Source organism: Cydia fagiglandana, chromosome 5 (genome assembly GCF_963556715.1).
Source record: "Cydia fagiglandana chromosome 5, ilCydFagi1.1, whole genome shotgun sequence".
NCBI lineage: Eukaryota > Metazoa > Arthropoda > Insecta > Lepidoptera > Tortricidae > Cydia > Cydia fagiglandana.
The window spans coordinates 10,825,162-10,843,606 of NC_085936.1; the positions used below are offsets into that span (position 1 = coordinate 10,825,162).

Here is an 18,445-nt window from a genome sequence, read left to right on the forward strand (position 1 = left end):
CATAATATAGTTGTAACTAGTAATAAGACAATTTCAACTCAGTGTGAGCTTGCCTAACTATTTAAGTTGAAAGTTTTAGGTATGAACTAAACACGTCACTGCTTTGCTTGAAAAAATTGAGACATCTTGCATAATAATTACTTACAATAAAATCTTACTTCACCGTTAGATGTAACGTCGTAATGAAGAAATCCAATTTACCTAGGCATTTCTTCAATTATAAAGAGGACGAATCACGTTAGACCGGGCCGTGTCCGGGCTGGAGCTTCTGGCGCATCGTTTTCTATGGAAAGCGTCACGTGATCGCCTGTCATAGAAAAGTAAGCGCCGGCAGCTCCGGCCCGGACACGGCCCGGTCTAACGTGAGTCATCCTTAAACCAGGTATATGTAACAAGTCTGTACCTACAAACACTTCACAAGTCGTAAGTCGACTAATACTGACTAATAAAATATGCGTGAGTTCTGTTAACCTCATTTACTTAGAAACTAGTGTTTGTAACCAGATCTACAAGTGTTTATTTTGCCTTACTCCCAGTCCCTGTTAAAGTGAGCTAGCTTTTACATTTGCGACAGTAGCACTAGCAATATGTAGTTTGTATAAGTACGGCTACATATTTGCCCGTACACAACCTAATCTTCTACACCGGTGGACGATATTGTACGGAACCATGACCATTTTACTCGCAATATTGCAACGGACGTTTATGCTTGTTTCGTTGTACAAACATTCATGTTTACTTTTACTATGTTAGATAACTAAAGTCGACATAGAACGCTACTCACGACTGACATCAAAAATTCTGGTGTCTGAACGAACCTATGCCGCCATACAGTCGAAGTTATGATAGAGGTAGAGAGATAGAGATCTTTATTTGCATACCAGTACGTTACATAGTTACATAATGGACCCTGGAAGGGTATAGCAAAACTATGCTCTCATTTTAAAACGACATTCTGAAATATATGTATGTCTGGTAGATTTACTTAGACTTAATTAGAGAAAATTAGAGCCAGTTGACGATTTACATACAAAAATTCTACTTGCTCTATTTTCTTTGGAGCCGCGTGTTGGCGACGGGTTTGTATGACTAAATGTATTTGTCTGATTTTTAGGGTTCCGTAGCCAAATGGCAAAAAACGGAACCCTTATAGATTCGTAATGTCTGTCTGTCTGTCTGTCTGTCTGTCCGTCCGTATGTCACAGCCACTTTGTTCCGAAACTATAAGCACTATACTGTTGAAACTTGGTAAGTAGATGTATTCTGTGAACCGCATTAAGATTTTCATACAAAAATAGAAAAAAAACAATAAATTTTTAGGGTTCCCCATACATAGAACTGAAACTCAAAAAATTTTTTTTCGTCAAACCCATACGTGTGTGGTATCTATGGATAGGTCTTCAAAAATGATATTGAGGTTTCTAATATCATTTTCTTCTAAACTGAATAGTTTACGCGAGAGACACTTCCAAAGTGGTAAAATGTGTCCCCCCCCCCCCCCCTGTAACTTCTAAAATAAGAGTATGATAAAACTAAAAAAAATATATGATGTACATTACCATGCAAACTTCCACCGAAAATTGGTTTGAACAAGATTTGGTAAGTAGTTTTTTTTTAATACGTCATAAACCGTAAACCGCAATTTTATTATGTTACTTGCTGTTACGGAACCCTTCATGGGCGAGTCCGACTCGCACTTGGCCGCTTTTTTAATAACAGCCTCGAAATAAGTAGGTACATTATGACACTATGTACGAGTATGTCTGTATACAACCATTCGCCAGTTGATATAACTAATATTAAGTACGTCATTAAATGAACAATCGGAGATAGCTTTGGCTCTGCCTGTAATTCACGTATAAAAATACGAGGTAAACCATAATTTATGGTAGTGAGGTAATAAGCGCGTGCTATATTAAAGTGACATTCCATTTCCAACTGCAGCTGCAATACTGTTCATTTTACTATGGAAACGCGTCGCTGTCATTGTCAATTTCCATAGTAAAATGAACAGTATTGCAGCTGCAGTTGGAAATGGAATGTCACTCTTATTATTCGAATGAGACAATCATGAACGCATCCACTCATTTTTGCGGCGCCATTTTGAGTTCCTGGGAGGCGGAGCTGTGGTGCGTTCGATGGTAAAAGTGAAAATGGTAAATGACGTTGTGACGCTAGCGAGGTAATAGGGGCTTCCTGCTTGCTACTTGTTACCGTCTTAGGATATATATTACCAACAACGTGCGCTCTGAATCGGACATGCTGCATGGAATGCGACAGACAGCTAACTCGTTGCGCTTAAAAGCTCACTTTCAAGTTGTAGCTTAAACAAACGACAACGATATAATTTTCCTCACTTCTTGGAACTCGTGAAAGGGGTAAATGCAAATTAACAGCATCTCAGATTGTGATTCAAAGTTTCGCAGTACAAGTTCTTTAACTTGTATTCAATGCGTGGCGTTGCAAGTTGGCAGTGTCTAAGTCGAGTCTCTCTAGTAGGTGCTTCGTGTAAGCGTAATTAATTTTAATAAACAAATGGTCAAATAGGTAAATGCAAACAGGTTCATCTATTTATTACTTATTCAGAAATATTACGTATTCTTTTCTACAATTATGTAATTTGTCCCTAGATAAGCTAAAATCCTGTATACATTGACTTTGTGTACCCAATCCTTTTGTCTAATAAATGAAACCAGTTCAACTTACGAGCCCTTATAGACACCGGAATTAAAAGGTGCAATTAAAAAGGAAAATATAAAATATATTTTGCAACTTAATAAAACTACTAAGTTAAACAAATACATCATCATCATCATCTCAGCCTATATACGTCCCACTGCTGGGCACAGGCCTCCTCTCATGTGCGAGAGGGCTTGGGCTATAGTCCCCACGCTAGCCCAATGCGGATTGGGGACTTCACATACACCTTTGAATTTCTTCGCAGATGTATGCAGGTTTCCTCACGATGTTTTCCTTCACCGAAAAGCTAGTGGTAAATATCAAATGATATTTCGTACATAAGTTTCGAAAAACTCATTGGTACGAGCCAGGATTTAAACCCGCGACCGCCGGATTGAAAGTCAGACGTCATATCCACTCGGCCACCACTGCTTACAACAAATACAAAACAAACAAATACATGATAAACCCTAACTATTACAGCCTTCGAGTCATCCAATGGATCCACATTAACTGGCTTCGTCACTTCTCACAGGGGAATTTTAATTGAACAATTATATTCAGTCTACATTTCTTGCAGAACTTGGCGTTAACTCGTCTGAAGATTTTTACGCTCGATAAATATTATTAGCAAGTATCTGATATACCGTTGTGAAGAATATTTTTTGCTGCTAATTACTAACAGTTTTAAACTGATGTCATGTTTTGATGATGACAGCCACGTTAAAGGTATCTGTGGGTCGTTATATCTATAACATTTCTATAGCCAGATTAACAAGCGGAAGGCAGGCATTAAAGATTGATTAAATATACATAACAAATAGAGAATTTCGCCTTTATAAAATGGTCTCCAGATAGCGTTATTTTTTCGCCTTGGCACCTGCGTTAACGGATGTCATACGCTTTGGATAGGCTAGAATATGCGGGCAAATAGATTGGCTAATAAATTCTTAGGGGCCGGTAAATTCAGAAATAGTTCTTATGAATAAGGATGGCTTTGCATAGACTGGATAAGAAATTAATTTAAAACATAAAATTATAGGTTAAACATTCAAAGTACTAAACTTATATTGTAGGTAGGTAGATGTAATAAATAAGATTCTAAGCTGGGTAAAATTATGTACAGTAAATGTTTAATTTATAACTCAAACACGTAGAATATGCGCGAGTAATTTTGCTATTCAATATTAATAGAATTTAAGTTCCAAGAGATGCCTAAGTTTATTATACCGATAAATTAATGTTTGAATAAAATTCTATATAATTTTGTTACATTAACATAGGTCATCAAGAATATGGTTGAACGAGACGCCAGAGGTTTTAAGCTTATTAGACATGCAGAAGAGGTTTTCATGTCTGTTATATTAAATAAATCATCTTCCTCGCGTTATCCCGGCATTCTGCCACGGCTCATGGGGGCCTGGGGTCCGCTTGACAACTAATCCCATGTTTTGACGTAGGCACTAGTTTTTACGAAAGCGACTGCCATCTGAAACTGAAACTAGGCTTTATTGTGATTAGTCCGGTTTCCTCACGATGTTTTCCTTCACCGAAAAGCGACTGGCAAATATCAACTGATATTTCGTACATAAATTCCGAAAAACCAACGAGTTTTTCGGAATACGAGCCGAGGTTTGAACCCGCGACCTCCGGATTGAAAGGCGCACGCTCTTACCGCTAGGCCACCTCTTATGTTAAATATTGGTCTTTTATGTACTAAAACGGAGAACAATTTTATTGCGGAAGAAAGCAGCGATAAAACATGAAACTGAATGTTAATTATGAGTGAACATGAGCACACAGTGGGTAATTGGGTATTATAAAATTGTGTTTTTCTGTAAACGAGTTCTTATTTGGTACTAAAATGGTAGGTATCTTAGGACTGTTTAAAATGACTGACATGACCGTGAGATACTGGCAAAGCTATGTACCTAAATGACGCAAAGTTAGTGTAGGTAAGTTACTTATCAATTAAGGAGTTTATGAACAGAAAAACATGTCAAATGTTCGATTTTGTACCGGTAGATTCTTTTCCTAATGTGTTGTTTTCAAACAACGATGAGTAAAGCTTTAGGCAGGACAATAAACTTAACGTATTTCATCATTCGAATGGCATGCCGGTGCCGGCAGAAACTCGTTTCGTTTTACAACCATGTCTGTAGCCATTGTGGCCTAACGCCCGTCTTTGCTGATTTCACTTAAACACCGATATTTCAGAATTATTCTCACGGCAATTACTGTATTCACCTATTATTTATGGACATGCGATCGTATTGAAAAAGTTTCTACCTGCGCCGTTGAGTCATCCATAGCTTTTGTGCTAACACTGCTAACATAATCCGTAACTCCGGTGCCCAAAAAGGACGCACCTTTATAATAAAGTATATTAATAGTTATGGTTTCAAGGTTTCCATAACCGACACCAGTCATTTAAAAAGCTAAAAAACTTGAAACAAAGCAACGGATGATCGATTTGGAATTTAAAAATAAAAGGATACGAGTCAAGCGTTGTAAAACACAAGGCCAACTGGTTTTCGTTTTGGTTCTTACATTTATTGCAAGCGCCAAAAAACCCGTAGTCTTACTTCCTCTAGTGATTCCATTATTCAGGGGACTGCAGCGGTTCCAGGAGAACTAAAGGACCGGAATATATATCGTAGCTCAGGTACCTAATAACATAAATGGTACCGTAACCATAAACATGTTTCATGTGCTATACAAAAGCAAGTTTTGGTACGTTTAGTACTTACCTATCCAGTTACGGCAAAACTTAACGGATTATAATTTTAGTAAGCTTTTACCGACACTTACCGGCTTGGATAGATTTCATTATCATATTTCTTTAACACTCTAGGACCTCTAGGTAAATAAATCTTTGTCCCAAATATTTCTTATTTATTAGTAGCGGTAACTAAGTGCATAATTAAACAACGATTATTTTTGAAAGAATTACGTAATATTTTCAACGCTGTACGCACCAATAAAGCTAGAGACCAAGGCTCAGGCGGAAATAAAAGAGCAACAGTAAAATGAGCTACAAAAAAAATATACAGAATAAAAAGCTCAGTTTCTAAAGTCCGCGCGCTGAATGGGGCTAACGAGACAGACGCCCAATGACGCCCCTCGTTTTGTGAAGCGGGCCAGCAAAGATCTCACATAGCGCACTTTTATTTTAGGTGCGTTCTCACTAGCTCATGTAATTAGAGAAGTTTTACTAAAAATCAGCCGAAAAAATAGCGTTTATTGCAAAAAAATATAAATGCTTTTATGTTTAGTAATCACATTTATTGGATGGCAATGGATGGCCAGATGTTGTTTTATTACAGTAACTGATTCTTGAAAATATTTATTTAGAAATCTTGCAAATTATGTTTACGTATTTACCTCAAGTTGTTGATAATATACAAAAGACCTATTCAGATAGCAATATCTTGTTATCAATTTGTTATTGATGTGACAGCTGACAGATTATATCAGTAACAAATTAATAACGAGAAATTACTTTCAATATAATATTAGACTTCACAAATACATGAATCATATATTATAATTCTGTGTTTGAACTTCTAATAGAGAAATCACAAAAATATAGTTGTTTGTTCATTGCTTCTGAACGCAGTTAAGCGTATTATTGTTTTTACATTAAATATGAAATACGTTTATAAGTTCTGAATAATTATACAATCGTTAAAATAATAAATACTTAAATTGTATTCAGCGTACATTTAAAGCTAAGTTAAAATAAACAGAGTTCTAATTAAAATAAACTTATAAATAAACCTAACTTGAATAAAGTGTATTGACCCGTTCCAAAAGTAAATGAATGAAAAAGTTACGCAATAATTTTTAAGAAAAAAAAACCGACTTCCATGGGGGCCGATGAAAGATTACTGTAGATGGTACACTATGTAGAAAAGGAGGTAAAACCACCCACTTTTCTACTAGCATTTCGCTTCTGTATAATGGCTCCTCTACAGGATGGGCCAACGCCGGCCACTCCAAGGGACGCAGCCATGCGGTAGAATGAGATAGCAATATCACTTGCTCCCTCTAACGCATAAATGCGTCCTTTGGAGTGGCCGGCGTTGGCCCATCGTGAAGAGGAGCCATGAGGGTCGTAGTTCTAGCCTAACCTAACCCACTCCTCAGATAGCAGTTCGGTTCTGTGCGGATCGCAGTTCGAACCTAATCAAACCCACTTTTCAAGTAGCATTTCGTTTCTGTAAGGCTCGCAGTTCTAACCTAACCTAATCCTTGTTCGGTTCTGTGAGGATCGCAGTTCAAACCTAACCCACTTAATGGCGCATGCCGTGCGGTGTACGGGGGTTTAAGCGGGAGGGGCTAGTAAGATTGGCATCATCGTACTTTATACCTACATTAATTTTATGGTAGGTAATCATAGTTGTTTATTTAGTTAAGGTATCATAGTGGTTTTCTGGATCAAGGTCCGGGTCCGAGTCCGGGTCCGAGTCCGGGTCCGGGTCCGAGTCCGGGTCCGTGTCCGGGTCCGAGACCGGGTCCGAGTCCGGGTCCGACTCCGGTTCCGAGTCCGAGTCCGAATCCGGGTCCGAGTCCAGGTCCGGGTCCAAACCGGATCCGGGTCCGAACCGGATCCGGGTATGAGTCCGAGTCCGGGTCCCAGTCCAAGTCAAAATCGAAATTCGTAATCACCAAATGTGTACCATGCGTCATTGAAGAGTTCTGTTCTGGTCATCATCAGCAGTTCCACTTCATCAAATGCGACAGTTTTTAATGTAAATGCTTGATTTTATGATGAAAATACAAAAAAATCTATACGTATGCCTTTAATATTTGAGGAGTTCCCTCGATTCCTTATGGATCCCATCATCAGAACTCGAGCTTGACAAAAATGTGGCTTAAAAACTTAACTTGCTTAACGAACATAACGAAAAGGAAAAATCGCCAAACGTGAACTATGCGTCGTTTAAGAGTTCTGTTCTGATCATCATCAGCAGTTCCACTTCATCAAATGCAACAGTTTTTAATGAAAATGCTTGATTTTCTAATGTAAATACAAAAATCTCTATACGCATGCCTTTAAGATTTGAGGAGTTCCCTTGATTCCTCATGGATCCCATCATCAGAACTCGAGCTTGACAAAAATGTGGCTTAAAAACTTAACTTGCTTAACAAACACAACGAAGGGGACAAATCGCCAACCGTGAACTATGCGTCGTTAAAGAGTTCCGTTCTGATCATCATCAGCAGTTCCACTTCATCAAATGTCACTTTTTTGGGTGTATATGCTTGATTTGTTGATAAAAACCCAAAAATCACTATATGTATGCCTTTAAGATTTGAGGAGTTCCCTCGATTCCTCATGGATCCCATCATCAGAACTGGGTTTTGACAAAAACGGGACCAATCTGTATGCATATACATTCAATCAAAAAAAGAATTTTCAAAATCGATTTAGTAATGACGGAGATATGGAGTAACAAACATAAAAAAAATAAATAAATAAATAAATAAATAAAAAAAAACATACAACCGAATTGATAACCTCCTTCTTTGAGATTTGGAAGTCGGTTAAAAAGTTAAATTAGTTTTACACACCTACATTTGATTGCCATTGGTTTTTAAACTCATATTGCTAAACCAGCGTTGAATAATTCGAAATATAAACGTATAAATTGCACTGTCGGAACAGCCTAACCTAAGCTTCAGTTGCAGACGTGTGATGGCGAGGGAAGTAGAAGGTCTTATGTGTATTGGATTATATGGACCGATGGGCTTATTCAGTTTGAAGGAAGCTTTACCAGTCTCGTGGCAAAAGTTCAAGGTTTCGATGTGCAGCTGGCTTATCCAGTCGGCGCGTCCTCGTTTAAGAGTTGAGAGGTATCTTTAAATTTCCAATGCTTAAAGATGTACATTGTACAGCAATATGGCGCTCTGGGGATCTGACACGTCGCTAAATTATTACACAAACATGTGCTTTTCGAATTTAAAATTTAATAATTTTTCACTGCGGGAAGTAAAACTCGGATTTTATGAGCTCATTGTTAGATAAAATAATCAAACACATTGCGGAAAATAAAAATACATATACATTACATCGGGTACGGTTGTATAGTATGTATAGGTTCTTATTTTCACTTTCATAGGTAAAGTTGGTGATATTTATTTTGGGGCTTTTTGTTGAGTTGTCAAAGAACAACAAGCTATTGTGTTTCCAAGCTTTATAAATGGGAAGTTATAGAGTAAAAAACATGTAAATGCAATTTAGCCTGCGTCACAACCAAACAGAACACGACGAGTGATAACCTCACATCCGCGAGACAAATATCCTGTTACAAACAAATATACCTATCTATCTAAACTCGAAAAATATTACCCTCTCGTCTCTGTCAGACCGTCCGATAAACAAACCCCGTGAATATCAGTTTGGACAAACTACCGCACAAGTAACTTATGTGTGCCATTGATTATACCGGTAGAGCGCAATGGGTCGCGTCTTCATTCATCAAGTAGAATGCTGACGCGTGTTCCCGTTGTAAATTGCGTCCCAACGTTTGCGTCGCAAATATTGACGGTTTGCGGGTAGCGACTAACTGGGGATGTCAAGTCGACGTCGGAATGTGACTGAACTGGAGCTGTTTATAACTTCAAGATCGATACTGGAAATAACATTTCACGTGTTAGACGACAACAACCAGATATATGTATACCAGTACCGTAAAATGGGGTGAGTTGGGTGAAATTTGACTTTCAAACCTCGATAAAATTTTATTTTTACATGTGAAAACTGAATGGTGTATATAATAAGTGGTTCGGACGTTTGTATTTTAGTTTGTATTTTATTTTGGGTAGTTCCATTTCATAACTTTGACGATAAAGAGGAAACCCACCTCACCCCGTAGTGCCTCGTATTTGGGGTGAGAGGGTTTTTCATACAAAGGTGATTTTGGAAGATTGTTGGATCGATTTTTTATTATTATGCGTATTACTATAGCCCCATTTTAAATTGAAATACATTATTTTTGTAGCAGTAGCCTTAAAATCCCTTCTCACCCCCCTCTCAAACCTTCTCTCCCCATTCATAACCCAACTCTCCCAGCGAAACCTACTCACCCCGTTTTACGGTACCTGTAATGGAACTATTTTGCATAAACTGATGAATTATTTTTGTTTCTGGTCGATACACAGTTTTGAGAATTTGTGAATCCCCGATACCCGAAAAACTATGAAATATTAAAAATAATGGCACATGCATTGTATGGATCTACAATTTCATCATTTAAGCTTTAAAAAATACTCGATATTGACTACTCGATTCTCGATTCCAGACAATTACATTTTTTGCAGACACATAGGTACTCGTAAGTAAGCACTTAGCTTTTTTAAGCTGTCAAGTGCCAAAGTATGGATTTTGAGTAGGGTACCTACATTATCACCAACTATTAGTAATATTTGTAGCTCAAATATTTGTCAGAAAGACGAATAAATATTTTGTTACTCAATGAACTGGAATATTTACTGGCTTTTATGGAGTCTGCTGCATCACCCTGCCATGTTATTGAAGAAGCACTGAATCATTTTCAACACTAGACGGAGATAGTAAGAAGAACAACCTTTATATCTGACCTCTATTATCAGAAGCGTACGAAAGAGTTCCTGAGAAGTTTCCTATTGTCAGCAACTCGGATACAATAGCGTCGATCGAGTGCAGGGGTGCCATTCCAATCGGTAACCGAACTGTGGTGAGTCATGCTTACAGAACCATTGTTATTGTGTATTTGAGATGCGTACAAATATGCGCAATCGAAGAGCGTGGTTGTGGGTTAGCCTGAGCTCGGTTAGCGGTTTGAGTAACTATCCAGGTTGGCACGCTGGGACTGTGATCATTTGGGATGTGCCAACTTGCCAAACGACAGGGTTGTGAGACTTGTGAGGTGTCTGAATTCCCTTTACAAGCTTTCTAACTTGAAGCATCTAGTCTTAGCCCCAGATTCCTTTATTGGATTCCTTTATTCAGCTCCCATGGGATTTTACACTGATCTAGAGAATTTAAGTATATTATACAAATTTTTTTTACAGTAAATAAAACTTTAATCTAAAAAAGATCACCCGAGTTAAATAGGTCTAAATAAATAAGTATTTACTTAATACATAATTATGTAGCATTCGTTCAAAATCATAGGAGAAATATGTTAATAACTAGTAAAAGAATACTGTTTGCAAGATTTGTTTCACATATTATTAAGAATTGCAAAATACCAGTATTGAAATACCACTTAAAACAGTCACATAATTGCTTTAATGCTTTCCTGTTGCAAGTAATTTACTTAGCTACAGGTTATTGGTCTGAATTATACACAAGTAATTCTACATTTGTGTATAATCCACTCGTAGAATTAAACATTCGTTTCAAGTCGGCAACCATATCCTCTGCTTCGCAATACTTGGCCAGCACGCAATAGCGCACTAATTTGGACTGTCTAAGCTTATGATAGAACATAGTTTCTAACAGTTGAATAACCGACCTCAACGGAACTTGACGAGACATACTATACGCTGTGACATGTCTTATGTGGTGCATTTTCGTTACACGTTGTGCTGAATAAGGGCTGATTTAAAACGCGCGAACTCGCATGCGATTTTAGTTACATTGCATACTGTTGGTTACGGCCAATTCAACCGACCGATCAAAACCCGTAATGTAATGAAACTCGCATGCGAATTCTCGCATCGTCTAAATGAGTCCTAAAAGGATGCGTTAATACAATTTCAGTTCGATTGGCTCGTTTTTAGAGCTCCGTACAAAACTGCGGAGCTCTTATGGGATCACTTCGGTCTTGCAAATCGGTTAAAGTTTTTTATTTGTGTATTAGATATAGAAATCTCGAGTAATAATTTATTAAGTAAAGTTAGAAAAGTACCCTTCGTTCATTTTATACACTTTTCTATAGTAAATAATTATAATTATGTATATGTATTATTATTTAGTGGTTGGCAATAAGCATGAATATATAAAACTGTTTTTGCACTAAAGGATTTTCTTCAACAACGCTAAGAGGTATATAATGTATCGTAAACCCCGGTGAAATATCGTACAAGTTATAAAATAGTAGATCCATTAGCTGCCTCAAGCAATAGAGATTAAAGTCAACAGGCTTATCGGTAAAGATGGGAATTTTATCTCCATTTTAATCCTTTTCCATCGTGCTCTGCAAAGGATAAGACACTTAAAAACTTTAGCGCCTTAGCTTGACCCTCTAAATATGTTTAGATACTTTAAAGTACGTTTAATTTGTATTCCCAAGGTGTTAGAAAGTGCCGTGCGATACCGTCAGTCTCTTGAGCGAATGGCTATATACTCGTAGTGTTAATATTTATTATTCCGGCTGTGTCGACAAGACGATAGAGGAATATAAATGTGTTATTGCCCCAATCTGAGCTCCGCACAGGCTTAAGAAAGATTTGGCTCCAGTTGTGGACATTTACGTAGACATTAAACGTATTACTGTGCGATTGTCCTGATTGAAATAGAAATAAGAAGAAATACGTGATAGGGAAATAAAACTTACTATGTTGTATTAAGTAATTTTATGAAAAAATAAATATTTCTATGTACGTTTTATTATAGGTAGTTAGCTGCTTTCAAAGGCCGAAAAAATAAATAAAGGCGAATAAATTAACACATTATTCATCTAACTAAAACATCATGGCTGTTAAATTAATAGGATAATAAGATACCTATTTTCATAGTAGGTAACAAATTTGCGGCCGGACCGCCATCGACTTCACAAAACATTTTAAATTCTATTAAAATTGTGTACGGTCTTAGTGCATCTCAAAACAAACATTTATCGTTGATAAATTCCATTTTGGTCTTCATAATCAGTTCATAACTTCTTCATAATTCCCTCCGTCAAAATTCCAAAAGGAGGCGTTCCTTCAATTCCTTTTTCCTTTTGAAGTCGGTTAAAAATAAAATAGGTAAGTAACCATTGCCTGTACTGAACCCAAGTCAAATCAAATTTCTGTTAGTCTATTTCAAACATCGAACGTATTTCGCGATCAAACGGCGCATTCAAGTAGAACATCACGTATTCTCTTAAGGAATGGTTACGCATTACATACGTGAGAATATTTGTTTTAACATCACCAGGAGACGAGAGCCAAGTTATTTGCTAGCTTATGAAATGGCCTGTGCGTGTGCTATTGCTATGTCATTTACCACTTCCTTAATGCGAAATCAGTACGGCATAAAGTATTACGTGATCGATCTCATCTGATTTAATTTATTCGATTTGTGACACGCTCTTTCGGCACTTTGCAGGTACCTCGACCCAATTATTTATTGAATGAAATAGCCAGTTATGGCACGGATTAAATGTACAATGAAAATATTATATCGCGTTATAACATGAGCTCAAACAAAACATATTTATTTTAAGCGTCGCAAAAAAGCAAATTAACATTTATACGAGTACTACGTTCTTATAAAATGATCCAAAAATTCGATAAAGTGAATGAGAAATCCAGAAAAAAGCTGGAAAAGTAATTAGATAAAAATAAGGGCTCTATAAACAAAGTTTTATGTAGAGCATTAATTAAATTAGAGTTTGTAGAGTTGAGTAAGAAAAGAACGTTTCCGAACTTTCCGATTACATTTATGTATCATTCAAACCATTGAAATTGTAATTTTTACAAGCTTTTATTTACTTTCACCTGACCGTTGTCTGTCTGTAATCAAATCTTGCAAGTTAAATTTGATTCACTTCCCGGTTTTCGATTGAGCTGAAATTTTGCATGCATGTATAAATCGGATGACAATGCAATATTATGGTGTCATCGAGCTCATCTGATGATGGAGACCAGAGGTGGCCATAGGAACTCTGTGATAAAACAACGAAACCTATTTGTGTTTTGGGGTTTTTAGAATTGTCTCGATGAGTATTAATTGCCTGTGGAAAGAAAAGTACAGTCAGCGATAAAAGCTTGTACCAAAAATTTAATTTTTGCCAAAAACTTATTGTGATTATTGTTTACTATGTAGAAGCCTATATTAACGACGGAAACGTGGTAATTTCGTATTTACACACTTATACGAGTCCTGAGCCGAATAGCGAACCCTAAGTAAGCAAAAGTAGAAAAAAATGGGTTACGATAAGAGTAATGGAACTTCGAAAATAGACATTGTGGTATGAACATATGATGTCACAAATTAAAGAAAAGCTTACTATTCTACTTACTAGGAACTGTGAATTGACATTGAACTGTGGTGCACTCTATTGGCGATTACTTATCGTTTTATAGTTTGAAGTTGCGGTTCTGCTATGCGCCGAATCCAGGTCGGCTGTCGATTTCACGATACACATTTCGTAAGAAGCGTTTAGTCTACTACCGCTGATAATTTGTCATTGTGTTGTGTCTGATGAGAGCTGAGTAAAGGTTCCGAAGAGTTCCGATGAGATGGAAATGTTTTTAATCAGTTTAAAACAAATAAATAAATCACTAAGAAGTAGGCACATAAAACATATGTTGGCAGCTACTATGACTCTTAAGCTATGTAATCCTGAGAAGCATTTACGGTGTTATCTATTTGTTTCGTGTTAATTAAAGCAAGTGACATAATCACCGTGAAGTAACTGCTAAGGTCTAAAAGTGTAACAAAGAAACCAAAGTAAATACTCTGATAGAAATGGAATTGTACGTTTCGCAATCTAGGTATACCGCGATGCGCGTAGAATAAAGATTTTTTCTCAAAAATGGACGGCAAAGTCGACTTTGCCGTCTAAAAAATAGGTCGCGAAGCGCGTAGTTTATGGTCACTCAAAAATTAAAAAGTTAAAAACATTGCAGTCTCGCTTTTGGGACTGCAATGTTGCATACAAATTCCATTATTTGTCGAGTTCCAAACTTTTTAAAATTTGAAATGGCCATATTAAATGAAGGCACAGGCCCATTAAACAGCCAAACAGATGATTAGTACCGCGACTATTTAGTTGTCTCAAATAGGTTGGCGTATTTTCGGCAGAAAAATACACTTCTATTTTTTTATTAAAAAAATAAAAAGGCGGCAAGGGCTTTTTTCTGTGAATATATATACGTAAGAACGTTGGTTTTGTAAAATATTTCAATGATATTTGTATTTCTTGCACCATTTTTGAGAAAAGCACTATATATGACTCGGCTGGAAGGCTACTTGCTGGCTTCGGATTCAATTAAACGGACTCCCAAGGTCGTCCGTTTAAAACGAATCCTCAGCCTGCAAGTAGCTACTTCCGAGCCTCGACAATAATGTACTATTACCATTGCTAGCTTTATAGGTTGGAGCTTGAATAGAAAAACCCCGCTTTCAGTTTTGAGCACCAATAGGCACACATGTTCGACTTTTAAAGTTCATCGTTGCGTAACATCTCAAATTGGTGTGTGAATGACCCAGCCCGTCTACCGGTAAGGTGCAAGGTTTACCACAGTGTCGGGTTCCGAGTTGCAACAGACAACTGTGTGAAATTCGTCACGTTTCGATATATGACTTTGACAGCCGTGTCATATTCAGTCGATGTAAATAATATAAATGAATGAATGACTTGTAATTATTTATTGTCTTTGAATATAGAGTGCGCAAGTTTTGCATACAACTATTAAGCATGGTGCCCACAATTTTTATCCAACTATTTATCGAGATGAACGTCGTGCCGTAGTTAATCTTTATGAAGCTGCCAGGTAATATTATCAATTTCAGAAGCTTGCGTCAGGTTAAATGGGTTTTTAATCTAGAGTAGCCTTGCTTTTATCCAAGACTGGCACTTAGGTATTTCTTATGCCCCTATTATTTCACAAAGTAGCCTAGTATAAAACTCATTATTAAGGTTGTGACGCCGGTCGATTTCCAACTAGATACATGATGTGTTTTTAATGTCATTTATTAAGTCAAATATCATGTATGCTTGATTTGAGCAAGAACTCGAACCCGCCTATGAATAACTTTATGCAATATTGCAACACGAATGCCTCGAGCCCACACAATGAGCAGAGTTCGTCAGTCTAAATCGGATGTAGATAAATTAATATAGTCACACGGTTATATGCTTTATGCCTTTAAATATAAGGTCAATGACTATTATATTTGCACTGAACAATGACAACGTGTAATGTCGAAATCGCTTTGAATCCGCTTTGACAACGCATTGAAGGTGTCTTACATAAAATCATAAGCAAAAAATTACAATAGTGTTTGGTTCTGTCGATTTTATGCGTACCTCTGTTGTGGTTTTCTTTTTTTAGAAGAAGAATAAGGTACTAATAGCATGTATTTACAATGTACAGAGTGTCGTAATGTGGCAAAGGTATTTATGACTGAGATAAGTTGTGTGCAGAGATGGGTAGTGAGTAAATACTCACAGGTAAATACCGAGTAAATACTCAGTATTTACTCAATATACCCGTATTTACTCGTTTATACCCAAATTGGTGGGTATAAACTATTTAGAGTGCTGAAAGGGGCATATAAATTAGAAATATAGGTGTATTTTGTAAGCCGCTACTGGATTAAGTACTCAAAATTGTAAGAAATTTATTTTTAAGAGGGGCACTCCATACATGTAATAAATTGTCACAAAAAAAATTTTCAGAAACCACCAACGAGTTGCACATCATTAAATGGGTCTTTAAAAATAACTGGAATGTTTCTAAGAACATTTTTGGATAAATTGAATGTTTTTGGAAAAAAAACCGTTTCGAAAGGTCAAAATAATGTTTATCTCTCTATAACTTTACAACCAAAGTTCAGAAAAAATATGAAAACATATCGGGAGATTAGCCCTATAATAGAGTACAAAAAACAATATTTTGGACATCATCGGTTGAGCCATTTTTGAGTTTTCTTTAAAAAAACTCTTAATAAAAGGCCGTAAGTGCCGCGTAAACACGCACTTTTGCGCGACATGCAGTTATCTAGATCATCGATAGAATTTAAGTACCATATTTTTAAAGTAAATACCTTCTTATTTAAAACAAAATTGTTAACTACCTATTCACTATCACATTTTACCTCTCACTAATAATTACCTTTTTTTCCTAAATTAAGCGTCCTATATGCTTTTTATTTTATAGATATTGTTAATACACGTTAGAACTCTTCAATAAAAGACAATTCTGTTCTTAAATCTCACTTTTTGAATATTTTATAAGCAATCGTTTTTACTCACCTAAATGAGTAAATACTGGTATTTATCGGGTGCTTTGAGTAAATACCGAGTAAATACTCAGTATTTACTCACCCCTACCCATCTCTAGTTGTGTGAAATAGCCTTAAATATTTTTTTTAACGTCGCGATACCGGAAAAGCAGTATTCTCCGTTAAAAAACCATGTTCATAAAATTACTTCACCTTGCCACTTTTTTCCTATTTCAAGAACGAAAAACGGAGATTTTTGTTAACTAAAACTATTTGAACAGAATCAGGTTTTGAACTATATCTCATTAATAATTGACAGATGTAAATAAGTTGCTCTAATACCTACTTGTCAAGACAGTTGCAAAATTAGTGGCAATCGATTAAGATACATACAATTACATTGGACTTTATTCCGACTAAAACAGGTTCATGCAACATTGCAGCATAATGGAGGCCGCCTACATTATTACATGAATTACAATGTGTAAATAAATTAAAAATCATTTAGAACTAATCATTTTCTCTTACGATGACTCGAATCTTAAAATGATTTTAATTAGGTACTTCGCTTATTGGTTCACGTTTCACGTAAATTGCTTTGAAAATCTATAAACCACATTCCAATAATAAGGTAGTTTGGGTAGGTTTAGGTACTTATCTGTATTTATTTTTGTGACAGGTATTGCCATTTTTTAAACCGGACTTACGTTTTAAGTGTTCATTTAAATGAAGTGTTTTTCACGTGTGATATACTTCATGTGTTTGTGTATTAAATTTTACATTGATTTTTGAATATATTGGTCTAGCCTCGTAATTTCGGTCCTCGACGGACGTGACAGACTAGTATTGAGTTGATATCACAGTCGTGGACAAAGCTGCATTATTGGCATTCCTGCGCGGCAAACAAGCCTTGCGCTAAAGCAAGGTCGCGAGTGAAGGGGAACTAGTTACTGAAACTATGCCTTAACCTTTTATCTAGGGGAAATTAACCAATGTAATGTAAATGTGATATGATTCATGTGATACACTCTTCTTAGCGCTTAGTGATTTGCATACGACATAATTGTAATCTAAGACTTGGGGGAGCTGAGCGCTGGCGCCCTTAGCGGTGATGCGTGCGACTTCCAAACCGCAGGTCATGTTTCGATCCCCTGCTCATACCAATAAGTTTCTTGGAGGTAGGCACAGTGTTTGTATACTTTACAAAATAAAGCAAAATAATACAGAATAAACTGTTACCTACTGGTAACACTTTATTTTGTTTTATCCTGTAGCGGCCCCCATACTCGTATAAAATAAAATTACAATAAAATTTTAATAATAACATTACAAAACAGAGTATAATTTTTTTAAAGCAACTCTGTTTTAATTTTATTTAAATTTCAATGTACGTAATTAGTTCTAGTATTAGGATAGTGAACCTCAAGAGGTTATAAAGTAGTTTCAACTTATTGAATCTTTTAGAGATGCTCATTTATTATGCTGTCTGCTCTATTAGGATGTTGAGCTCTTACTTTGACTTGTAAACATTCAACTAGCTGTTATTGGCAAATGCTTCCTCTAATATTAATGGGCTCAACAGGTTCCAAGCTGCTTTGAACACAACTATTAGCGCAA

At 36.4% G+C, this 18,445-nt stretch overlaps 2 protein-coding genes across 2 annotated transcripts in view; one reads left to right on the plus strand and one right to left on the minus strand.

Annotated features, from left to right (window-relative positions):
• Window positions 1–18,445, minus strand: part of LOC134664457 (uncharacterized) — a 119,018-nt gene that overhangs the window by 76,074 nt on the left and 24,499 nt on the right. The gene's annotated exons all lie outside the window — the stretch shown is intronic.
• LOC134664475 (ommochrome-binding protein-like) overlaps window positions 15,148–18,445 on the plus strand; it is a 223,045-nt gene continuing 219,747 nt past the window's right edge. Inside the window, exon 1 of the mRNA XM_063521150.1 lies at window positions 15,148–15,156. The gene's annotated coding sequence lies outside the window, so the exon portion shown is untranslated. The remainder of the gene's footprint in view (window positions 15,157–18,445) is intronic.